Here is a 7753-nt window from a genome sequence, read left to right on the forward strand (position 1 = left end):
ATTCCTGTTGAAAAAGACATAGTAGAGACACCTGCAGTTGTCCAAAATTCTGATATAGTTTTAACGCCAGAAGACGTTCAGGTACCAATTGTGAAAATGACAAGATCTCGATAAATTATGTCTTTACAGGAGAGAAATGGGATCGAAATAAGACAATTGTCAATGAAATATTTGCATATAATGTGACATTAAATATCATGTATGAAAGTAAGGATCTTGAGCCAAGATCAGTCAAAGAATGTCGACAAAGAAATGATTGGCCAAAATGGAAAGAAGCCATAAAGGTTGAGTTAAAATCACTTGCAAAACGTGAAGTCTTCGGTCCTATAGTCCTTACACCAGAAGATGTAAAACCTGTTGGATACTGATGGGTATTTGTGAGAAAACAAAATGAGAAAAATGAAGTTATATGCTATAAAGCTTTGCTTGTGGCATAAGGTTTTTCACAAAGGCCCGGTATAGATTATGAAGAAACGTATTCCCCTGTAGTGGATGCGATAACATTGCATTATTTGGTTAATTTATCCGCATATCATAAACTACATATGTATTTAATGGATGTGGTAACAACCTACTTATACGGCTCATTAGATTGTGATATCTATATGAAAGTCCCTGAAGGATTAAAGATATCTAAACCATCCAATGAAAATTCACAGGGATTATACTCAGTTAAATTGCAAAGATCTTTATATAGTCTAAAGCAATCTCAACGAATGTGGTATAATTATCTTACTGAGTATCTGGCCGAAAATGAATTCAAGAATGATAATATTTGCCCATGTGTTATAAAGAAATCTGCATCTGGATTCATTATAATTGCTGTTTACATTGATGATTTAAATATTATTGGAACTCCTGAAGAGATTCCAACAATTATAAAAACTCTAAAAGAAGAGTTTGAGATGAAAGATCTTGGAAGGACTAAATTTTATCTCGGCCTGCAGATCAAGCATATAAAAAATGGGATCTTTATTCATCAAACAACATACATAGAGAAGATCTTAAAAAGATTTTATATGGATAAGTCACATTCCTTGAGTACCCCAATGATCGTAAGATCTTTGGATGTAGAAAAGGATCAATTCCATCCTAAAGAAAAAAAATGAAGATATCCTTAGTCCTGAAGTACCATATCTCAGTGCCATTAGAGCGCTAATGTATCTTGCTAATAATACAAGACCCGATATATCATTTGCTGTGAATTTACTAGCAAGATATATTTAACATTGGAATGGAATCAAACAAATCTTTCGATATCTTCATGGAACGATTGATATAGGATTGTTTTAGCCCTATGGATCCAACTCACAATGGCTATGTAGATGCTGGATACTTGTCTGATCCATATAAAGAGAGATCTCAAACAGGATACTTGTTCTGAGGGTTACCTGAAACTGTAGGTCGATCTCTGACGAGATCTTCTGTACTGGTCGGAGCTGACGTGTCCGGCTGGTGGGTGGCGGCTGGAGCGGTAGTGTCCAACTTGTTTGACTGGCTGACTGCTGATCCTTTGTCACCGGAGGGTGGTGGTACCTGCAAGGGATTTCGATGCTTAAGTTAGCAAGGGTATTGAGCAGGTTTTATGTAGAATCAGAGTATGAGTTATACCTGGGTGCTTGATGAATTCGTTTTTGTCGGTATAGAAATCATCAAATGATCAATCGTAGTATAGTCTAAACCGACGCAAAATCCTTCATCAAACAATTCTACAATCTATATCCGAGAGTACTAGTCTCCCGAGTCGTCCTCCCTTGGAATTACCAAAGTGTGCATCTTATTGATTTAGTAAGCCTTTGTTGGAGTTCTTTGAAGGGTTTAGCAAGTAATGAGAAATGAACAATCAATTATCAAAGGACTTGGCTTAGGGTTGGTATTAAAAATTCTATCCTTATAGTTCATTCAATGTTGACAATAATTAGGCCTTGCTTCATTTAGTTATCCCCTAGGTATAGAGGAAAGTCAAATGAAAGTAATCAACTTGAGTCACAAGTCCTAGCTTCACCTCATGGGAATCTAGCTTTAGTGCACTCCAAGCTAACTAGCAATCCCTAATTCCAAATCAACTATTGATACAACTATTCAACTTCTTCCAAAAACCAAACCCTATGCCAAGTGTGAAAATTCTACTCCATAACTAGTGTTGTCATTTTATCAAACATGTGATGAGCAAGAAGGAAAGTCATAGTAAAATGAGAAGAAATTATCAAATTGAAAGTATTACAACACAAAGATCTAACAACAAGTCTCAAAGAGTAGCAATGAAAGTCCAAAATAGAGATGAAATCCAAAATTACAAAGTTGAATTCTAGATCTATGAGAATTGATCAATTGTATCTACTACTTGAAATTGGAGAAGAAAATCTATGACATGAACAAGGTGGAGTGAGAATTGTAGTGGATCTCACCAAAAAGTCATTGAAAATTCAGAAATTGGAAGAGGATGAACCCTAGTGAAGCTTGGAATCTCCCTCTTCTTCTCCCAAAAAAATGTAACTAACTCTCTCTTCTCAAAAAAGGGAAAATATCTAGATCTAGAAGAAATGAACTAAAAGTGTCCTTAACCCTTGTTCCTTTGGTCTTCTTAAGCTTTTCCCGCCAAGGTGCTTCTCTAAGAGTGGAATCCTCAACTGCCTCCACGCCTAAGTCACGTGACTTCTTAAAAAAATCATATTCGCAAATCGGCGCGCACGCGCAAGGCACGCGCACGCGTCGTTGAGACGTCTTGCAATGTGCGCGGAGGCGTGATGTACGCGTGTGCGCCCATGAAGATCCTGGCTTAGCCGCTTCTCAAGCCGGATCTTGGCTTCGGCTCCACGTAGCCGTATCCGCGCGGGCGCGCCAGGTGCACGCACGCGCCTATGCGAAAATTCCCAAGGCTTAATCCTCATGCTTCCTTTCTTCGTACCCGTCTTCTTTCTCTCTTTCGGTCCATTCCTACTCCATATCCTGGAACCACTTAACACACGAGTCACGGCATCGAATGGCATCAAGAGAAGATTAGAAATGTATCTATCTTAGTGCAAAACAAGCATGTTTTCATTCATGAGGCAAAACTAGGAGAGGAATGCAAAATCTTGTATTTTCATGTAGAAAGTGTGTGAAATCATTGATAAAACCCCTGAAATCAGCACGAGATTGATCCTCGAATTGGGGTTTGTCAACCTCCCCACACTTAGATTCTAGCATGTCCTCATGCTTAGAGAAATGCAAAGAAGCACGGAAGACCGAGGGATCACAAAAGTATAGGACTCATGAAGTGCAACCTACTTATATGCATGCAACTACGACTTGGTGCTACTATCCACTTGGTTGGGAACAAATTAGCCTTCTTAGGACATATGCGAGCATATGGGGCATGATGGTGGTCAAAGCATGGGATTTGCCACTTTCTAAGCATCAAATGCAATATGCGCAACCTTGCATGAGGAATGCTCGCGAGAGCCGGGAATCAAAGGATTGAGCTTCGAACCCTCACCGGAGGTGTTTTTACTCTAATCACTCGGTGTTTGGGGTTTATTCTCTCAATTCTCCCCTAATCATGCTTTCCAAGATTTGTTTTCCATCTAACAATCAACAATTATTCAATGCATGCATACACTTATCATGGGGTCTTTCCTTAGGTTGTAATGGGGTTAGGGTCAAGGTAGGGTCATATATGGCTAGTGGACTTAAGATTTGAATCTTTGATTAACTTAAACTTTCCCACCTAACCTATATAATGACCTATACAATTAGGTACTAACCTAGCTACCCATTCCTCACTTTTCCACATACTCATGCATTTTTCTTTTCGTTTCACAATACTTATGCATTGATTCCTCTTGAGCTTCACTTTGGGGCATGTTGTCCCTTATTCATTATATATATTCTTTTTCTCTTTATCTCCTTTTTTTCTTCTTTTTTTTTCTATATTTTTTTCTTTTTTTTTCTTTTCCATATTGTTCTTCTTTTTCTTTTGTTCTTTTGTTTTTCTCAAATTTTTATATACAAGAGCGTCAATGCACGGGGTTTTACATTTGATCAATTCATGAGTATGTACCCAATTCCCAATATTCCAATAATAATACAAAATACCCTTCTATTTACCTAATGCCCCAAGGTCCCCACACTTGAATGATACTCACACACACTAGCCTAAGCTAATCAAAGATCCAAATAAGGACTTTTATTGTTTTCCGCTTTAAGGCTTGTAATGTGCTAAATTAAGAACAAAGTGGGTTAATCGTAGGCTCAAGTTGGCTAACAACGGAGGATAGAAGGTACGGCCGTTTGGGTGAGTGAGCTAATGAAATGATGGCCTCAATCATATAAATGCATGAATACGCCAAATAATGGACATAAAGAATCAAACAAATCAAAGATCACAATCATAGAGAGAGAATAATGCACACAAGAAGGAAAAATAAGTGGTTATAAGATGTAACCACATCATTAGGCTCAAATCTCACAAGCTTGTGTTCTTAGCTCAAAACCATGTTCCAAAATATAATTCTTCATGCAACTTTTGCATCAAAGCATTTAAAATTTTTGCAATGCCATGGTTGCCCCAAAGTGTTGGTTTTCCTAAGAAAGAATTTCATTGTTCCAACCGAGCGGACTTATCATGCGAATGTTGCTAACTAAAACCTAATCATGCAACCTATCCTAATTTATTCAGATTTATTTAGGTGTTACCTACGGAGATCGGTCGGTCGACCTCCCCACACTTAAAACTTAGCACGGTCCTCCGTGCTAGAGGTTAGGCGCAGTGGGTGGTGGAGCTCCGAGTGTGCCACATCTCCAATGCCATTGCTATCTCCGCTTGAAGTTGTGGTGGAGGTGGAGATATCGGGTTCCTCCATTGGCGGGGTGATCATGCTTAGAAGCCTCTTCACATGAGCATAGCGGCGTTGGTTACGCCTCTCATAACGGTCTACTTTGTTGTGAAGGTCTTCAAGGCGTTGGGCGGCCGGTTTTTGTGATGTAGATGAAGTGGTAGCGTGGCCAGTTGGTGCGGGTAGTTCAATGTCCATGGTGACTTCCGGAGGCTTGAGGCATCTCTTGGTCGGAATGATATCACCCTCGACCGGTATTGAGGTTCGCCTATCTTTAGTCTCCCGGTTGACACCGGCTTTCGCAACTAATGCCGTCACTAAAGCGGGGAATGGTAGATTACCCTTGGCATGAATGCGCCCCATGGATTGGCGGATGGCATGCGGAACGTCGACCGGTTTCTCGGTCAAGATGCACCATATCAATAAGGCAAGCTCGGCGGTGATGGATGACCCATGTGTGCTTGGGAGCACGTAGTGAGCTAGAATTTGGGCCCATGCCGTAGCTTCTTGAGTGAGGTGGCGGACATCTAGACCCTTGGGTCGTCGCTTTATGGTTCCCCGAATCCAAAATGCGTCGGGTAAAGCAATGACGCGGAGGATCGCGCTCCAATCGAATGTGCGGTCAACGCATGCAGCCAAGACTTCTTGGTAGGCGTCATACGCGTCCGTTGACGGTGCAATCCCAAGGACTTCTCGGATGGTTTCCACGGTGACCGACACTTGTTTCCGGCGCACAAATATTGATGTGAGATGGGGTGAGTGGAAGTTGGAGTAGAATTCTACCACCCATGAGAGATTGGCCTCCGTAGGTTGCCTCAATAGGAATCTCCAATGCCTCCGGTCAATGTGTGGCATCACCATCGGACTGAGGTGAGCCGGTAAGACTAGGAGGGGTTCCGGATGGTAATTCCGTTCAATAATTCTGGAGTAAACAAGTTCGCAGTAGCGGTTGGGAAACTTGTTCGAATCCTTTGGAGGGTTGTCCTTCTCTAGAACGTCAACGGGGCCCTTAGTCTTCTTTAGGAGGGGCTTGGCCATTAGTTCTTGGCGGGCTTTATTGGAAGCTGGCTTCTTGGGGCCTTTTCCGTTGTCCTTTTTGATAACCATCCTGTGGAAGCAAGAAAGGAAAATATCAAACCCAAAGAAGCGGAGATACATGAGCGCTATGTGATGAAAAGTTATGCCATAGAATATGGGTGTCTTAGTTACATGACAGCTGCAACATGTAACTAGGACAATGTGTGAAGCGCAAGGCAAAAAAAATTTTCTTGTGGTGCAAGGGTAGTTTAGGCATGCACGGAAGAAGCATGAGAAGCATACACCCTTAGGGACCATAAATGGGAGGCAAGCCAAGAAAATGGAAAGAATGGTTAGTGGAAAGTGGGGATGCACTCAAAAGTGATTGGTGAGAGGCAAGGTAGTCACAATGGGTCCAAAATTCAAGTATGCCTTTCATCGAACACTTGGTGTGTAGCCTTCAAGTAGTATGTGATTGTGTGAAAATGAGAGTAATGTAGCTTTCCACAATCCATTATTAATGATTAAAGTGCATATTGACTGCAAGAAAATGAAGCACACCATTCATCTATTCATGTAAGTGAGGTTGAGACCGAAGTGCTTATGAAGAACAAAGAAGAAAGAAGGAAGTAACTAGAGAGGGGAGGAAGAGAGAAATAAAAGAAGGAGGAAGCCTACCTAAAAGATGGTGCAACTTAAATGAGTAAGAGCTACAAGAGATTAATGGACTAAGATGGAGCTTAGTATAATACCTTGTGAGATGGAGAAGGATGTGGAATAAGAAGAGAGGTGGAATGAGAATGAAGGGGTAAGTGTGTCCCTTTTATTTATTTTTTTTTTTAAGTCGTCGATCACCGGCGCGTGCGCGCGCGCTGCGCGCTCACGCAGGGAGCGAGGTGAGCTAGGGGCGCGCGCGCGCACAGGTCGCGTGCGCGCCCATACGCTTGGGCTGGGGGCACAGGGGTGGCATAGGGGTGGCCTAACTCTCTGGGAGAAGTACCAGAGATGGCTGCGGCGTGCTTTGGCGCGCGCGCGCACAGTGCGCGCGCGCGTCCTCGTAGTTGTGCCCCAGGCATGGAAGGGGCCTGGAGGGGGCTCAACTCTCTGTGAAATGGCCCAGAGAGGAGTGCTGAGTGGAAGGGCGCGTGCGCGGCGGTGGCGCGCACGCGCATTCCGCGCTTGTTTTGGATGGACGCGTGCGCGCCAGGTGCGCGCACGCGGCAATGGTGTTGGGCTGGTGGCTTAGTGTAGGCATGAGAGAGGCTTAACTCTCTGTAGAATGTACTAGGGGGCAGCAAAGCAATCGGCGCGGACGCGCGCCATGCGCTTGCGCGTCGATTGGTGGATTTTGCTTATGTGCGCGCACGCGCAGAGGGGCGGGATTTTTCTAAATTTGCAAGTGGTTACACCATTTTCAACATTTCAAAACCCCTTTTTTTTTTCATACAGCCACTTAAGCACTATAGCAAATGAAGTCAATCAAAATGAAGGGGAGTTGTCATTAAAATCTAACTAGCAAACATAAAGTCAAGTGTCTATGTACAAGTCTCAAAGGAAGATCTTACCATGGTGGGGTGTCTCCCACCTAGCACTTTTGTTTAATGTCCTTAAGTTGGACTTTCAGCAGCTTATAGTGTTTATTCAAGAGTTGCATCCCTCAAGAGGAACACTTCAAATTCCTTGACGTTCTTTCTTTGCTCACCATGATACAATTTGAGACGGTGTCCGTTTACCTTGAAGATGTCCGGGCTTGATGGGTGGCGCAAGTGATAGACTCCATAAGGTTCTACTTTCTCCACTTGGTAGGGTCCATCCCACCTTGATCTAAGCTTTCCGGGTAGCAATCTCAACCTTGAATTGTAGAGAAGGACTAGGTCACCGGGTTGGAATTCTCTTCTCCTAATGTTCTTGTCATGGAT

Source organism: Arachis hypogaea, chromosome 11, assembly GCF_003086295.3.
Source record: "Arachis hypogaea cultivar Tifrunner chromosome 11, arahy.Tifrunner.gnm2.J5K5, whole genome shotgun sequence".
Lineage (NCBI taxonomy): Eukaryota > Viridiplantae > Streptophyta > Magnoliopsida > Fabales > Fabaceae > Arachis > Arachis hypogaea.